The 5060-nt window shown below is 44.9% G+C and overlaps 1 long non-coding RNA gene across 1 annotated transcript; it reads left to right on the top strand.

Moving 5' to 3' along the window:
- Positions 1 to 3775: 3775 nt before the first annotated feature.
- LOC135372631 (uncharacterized) lies at positions 3776 to 4109 on the top strand. Its single transcript, XR_010416039.1, has 3 exons — positions 3776 to 3860; positions 3921 to 4011; positions 4079 to 4109. It is a non-coding gene; the product is annotated as an uncharacterized LOC135372631 (long non-coding RNA).
- Positions 4110 to 5060: the final 951 nt, after the last annotated feature.

The raw sequence follows: 5060 nt of genomic DNA on the forward strand, positions 1-5060 counted from the left end.
CTGTTTGTCTTTCTCAGATTAGCTGCAACTTTGAAACAGCCTCTGAAGGCACTTTAATGCCCGTACTGCAAACATATCTTGAAAAAAAAAAAAGAAAAAAAAGGAAGAAGCACACAATTTTGTTTTTTCTTCTGTTCCAATTCAGCCAAAATTAGTTGTTGTTTTTGTGTTCGCTCGGGAACCCTGATAGTACTCGAATGGCATATATTAAGCTGGAATTATATAAAAAAATGAAAATGCAACTTTTTTAGTCACATTTTGCACACACTTAAGTACGTCCACCGTGTTACGTCTATGAGACATTGAAAACACGACATTCTGACATGTCACATCAAGGATATCCATGGGACGTCTATGAGGCATACAGAAAAAGTCATTCACGAACGTAAAATTCTGGATGTCCATGAGACGTCCATGTGACAGGTGTGATATCTGTGACATATCCGACCTTTCTGGGATATCTTTTGGATGTTGGTGGTTTGCTGGGAAGTCATTCGACTGAAGGAAATACAGTCATCTGTAGAACAATAAATGCAGAGTAAATCAAAATCGCCTGCGGGCACGAAGCTGCTTTGAATAATAACAGTAATGATGACGAAGAACACGAGTTGAAACAAAGTAAAACAAAACATTAGACCACCCAGTCGTTTACGATAATTCGTGCAAACAAATCGAGCAACAAAGGGGGCATCTTCCAAAGACCACAGTCGCACTTCACAAAGCACTTCCTTTGTTGTCAGATTGCCAACACGTAAATATAACTGCAATGCCAAGCAACCACCAGACACTCTCCATTGGTGACGGCGACACAACCAATACACGTTGCAGTGAATCGCTAGAGGCCCACGTAACTCGTCAGCAAAACTCTCAAAGCCACGGAGGTACTTGAGTTCCTTGTTGAGAACGGCCGCAGAGCAGAGGACGAATACATTCGTTGAAAAAGTACAGCTCACATGTCATACTTGCTAGCTCAACTGTAGCAAACGATTCACACGCAAAAAGCTGTTCATTATAGCGTGTTATCCGAACGCCTCCAACCAAGAAAACGTAATGCTTCAACTTTAACCCTCAGACGCGCCCAGAGACCTTGTGACCTTCTATGTGCGACTGGACGGCGACATTCGAGAGTTCGCAGCATTACTTGCCATTGCGCAACACCGGTGACGTAACGGGGCACAGAAGTGCGGTCCGAACAGTTACACCATCGACGGGAGAATGTGCGCGGGAGAGGAGGAACGCGGAAGAGACATTTCGAGCGCGCGCTCCTTGCAGAGTGGAGCGATTTCGTCCGGAAAAATTTGTGGCATATCAGTTTCTCGGCGGGAAGAACAGTTTCCAGCGAAAAAAAAGTATGGGGATTCGGGAAATTTCATAGTCCCTTTAAGTCATCCCTTCTATTTGCACGTGACTACATCTCCCGCCGAAGAGATCATCTACTTAAGGTTGGACCGGCCTCGGTGGCTCAGTTGGTAGCGTGTTCGCCTTCTGATCCCGAGATCACGGGTTCGAACCCGGCCGAGGACGCCAGCAACTTGGTGGCAAGGTACAAGTTGCTTAGGCACGCCGTCTTCCGCGAGGGACGTTAAATATGGGGTGCCGTGTGATGAGCTTTCATCGCACGTTAAAGAACCCTCAGGTGGGCAAAAGCAATCCACAGATCGACCGCTGTGGCGTCGCTCATGATCTCAGTTGTCTCGCGACGTAAACACCCAATTATTATTATTATTACTTAAGGTTGGATGTTATCGTTGCAAAACTACCACCTTTCTTTCTTCTTACTTACCGAAAACCATCACAGACTGGAATCAGCTACCTTCTCGCATTGTATCCATCAGTTCTAGACCTTACTTTGAAGCTGCCATTACAGAGTTTTTTTCAGTTTTATTGTACACATTTCAGTTTGACTGTACATGTATGTTTTTATATTTTGACTGTGTACGCTTCTTACGCAGAAGTGCTCATCTCATTTATGTGTGTGTATGTGTGTGTCTTTTCTTCTTGTTGGACTTCCTTGTTATTCCATGCCCTCCCCCTGATATAATGCCCCTTAGGGCGCCTTCAGGTGCAATAAAATGAAATGAAAAGAAATGAAATGAACTAAACTGGGTGCACATTATTTGGATTTGACGCTAAAGACCACTACATGCAACTTTCTCTGCGAGAGAAAAAAATACAAAAGGAATATAACCTGAAAACGTCAGAACTGGAGTCACTATTACTGACTCTAGTCAGATCCACGCACACCGTCTTTGTGCACGCGCTACGCACAGACTTCATACGGCGCCTTTGCTGTTGCAGATTCACTTCAAACTTCTCTACACGCCGCAAGGACACCTATTCAGTTTCTGTTCCACGTTTACATTCGAACATTTTCAACTTCCATGCCGTGTATTAATGCCAACGGCCACCCAAGTAGCAGAACAACATGGCTCGCATACACTGAAAACACCGGCTCTCCGCGGACTCAGGCTTTCAAACACAAGGAGCATAAATGTTGGAAGAACTTGCGCGTTACTTAATGCGTAATCTGAAGGCACGTCAACCAGCAAGCCAAATCTACCTGTTTCTTTTCACTCATCCCATCCGTCCCAACACCACAAAACGTAACACCGCCTCGAGCCACCACCATGTTAGCAGCGTCCTGCGCCGCCAACGCGACGCATCGGGTTTTCAGTGTTTTCCGCAGCCGCCGCTCATCTGTATTGGTCAGGGTGTTCAGGGTGTGTGTCAAGGTGTTCACTATTATCGAATTGATTAGCGCTACCTCATCATATTCGGAAAGGCAATGTACTATACAGGACTAAGCTTTTGAGACCAGGCTAAAAATGTAAGCACAAATGAAACGTGATTGAAGAATGCCTGTCTCTACAAGTAATGAAAAAATTGCATGTGTATTTCTGCTTTTCTTGTCCTTTCTTTCTCCTCCAGTTATGCGAGCATTATATATTCCTAAATATGAGTATTACTGCTAGTGTTGTCAATCGGAATATCCCGAATAACAAAATCCTGGGATCCCCGGCCATGTTTTCATTATTTCATGCACAGAACAAAGTACATCGTTTATGGGTGTTTCATTTAACTGGAACCCCACTTTTAAAAAATAACGGCTCATCGCAGCACAACGAACCCTAGTGAAAATGTATCTGAGAGGCCTCTCAGGATTTTTTAAGAGGTCTGAGAGGACTTTTTAAGAAATTCTGAGAGGTCTGAGAGGACCTCTCAAGCAGTCCTAAGAGGTCTGAGAGGACCTTCTACGAATTTCTGAGGGGTCTGAGAGGACCTCTCAAGCAGTCCTAAGAGGTCTGAGAGGACCTTTTAAGAAGTCTTGAAAGGTCTGGTAGGACCCTTTAGCACTTCTGAAGGGTCTGAGAGGTCCTTTCAAGAAATCTTGAAAGGTCTGGTAGGACCTTTCAGGCAGCACAGAGGGGTCTGAGAGGACCTCTTAGAGAAAATCTGGAAGACGTTGTATAATCATTCATGTAGCCCTGAGAGGTTTGGGGGGACCTCTCAGACAGCTTTGCGACAGTGCGTCGTGCAACACCTCCCAGAGCAAGTTGCTACGTGTTTTCCGCGCCGCGGAACATGCTACCTCGTCCGCTTTGGAAAATAGATCGCAAGATTTCACGTGTTTGTGCATTATTCCTTCAAGGAACACGTGCCGTGATAACCTTGTATTGCCTTCCCCCCTTGAAGCTATTGTTCTTGCAATCCGTGCATTATTGCACTGCACGTAAGTGGAAGCGTTTCGGCCAGTCGCCAGCTGTTGAATCAGTCTGTTTTGAAACGTTGAAGTGTGAGGACGTCGGCCGCGGATCTCAAGTAATTTGCGTTTTGTCTTCGGGATTGTAACTGTTTTTGAGGTGTGTAGACGATGTCTCAAATATGCTTTTGTGATTGACAGCCATTCCTCTTCACTTTAGGCTTTTACTACTGTTCGCAGACACGCATTATGAGCGCCGATAGGAAGATTACCAACCACGTAACGTTACCAACGGCGCTGGGTGCCAAACGGTGTGTTATATATTTCGATGCCTACACACTGACTTACACTGACATTTTGAAGTTGTATTTCTTACAGATGAATCTCGTACGAAGTGACAGGTGGTGAGAACACAAGGTGGTGAAAAACCAATCTCTCCAGTTAGTTGGTGGCTTACGCAAGCAAGGGAAACTAGACGGTGCATCGCAAGTCCCGAAGTATACGTAAAACAGATGAACTTGATCACCGAGAAGCAGAGTTCCTCAAGAATATTTTTCATCGCCGCTGTACGGACATTGTGAATATGTGTCCCATGAGTTCACGCTTTGTGGAATACGACAGTATGTGTTTATGATGACTCGTACGCTTTCGTAGACATGTAAGTGCTAAATCTAGTTTCTGTTGGTGCAATTTACCGTTTCGTGTAGTTTCTTGCGAGCGATCCTTCAACAAATATTAGATATTCACAATTCTGTAAGACATTTGAAATAACTGTTGCATAATCAGATAGCAGTGTGCATGCCTTGAGTGTATCTGTACAATCGAAGGAACTCAATATATGTGGAGTTTTGTGACACGTACTTGTCTGTATCTATGTCTGGTGTATCATAGCACTGTATGATTATACCACTCCGACGACAGGTGCAGCGTAGACGGCGAAATTGAACATTGATGTTCCGATGTCAGATCTGGGCATTAGCTTCTGAGAGGTCCTGTCAATCTGAGAGGTCCTCTCAACCTAAGAGGTCAGCCTGAGAGGTCCACCAGCCTGAGAGGTCCTCTCAACCTGAGAGGTCAGCCTGAGAGGTCCACAGGCCTGAGAGGACCTCTCAGCCTGAGAGGTCCTCTCAGTCCCATAACATATTAGACCTGAGAGGCCTCTCAGATACATTTTCACTAGGGAAGCCAACTGCATAGTATTACTAGTAGCCCAAAGTGTTTCAGAGTATTTTTGTACTCAGTATTTCAGAGTATTTTGAAAACGAATTCAGTTGGTTTTCATCTCTCTAGCTCTAACGATTTGTTTTTCCCGGGCCTCCAGAAATGCGCCCGGACTTCCGAAACTTTGACGGAGCATGTT

Source organism: Ornithodoros turicata, unplaced genomic scaffold, assembly GCF_037126465.1.
Source record: "Ornithodoros turicata isolate Travis unplaced genomic scaffold, ASM3712646v1 Chromosome16, whole genome shotgun sequence".
Lineage (NCBI taxonomy): Eukaryota > Metazoa > Arthropoda > Arachnida > Ixodida > Argasidae > Ornithodoros > Ornithodoros turicata.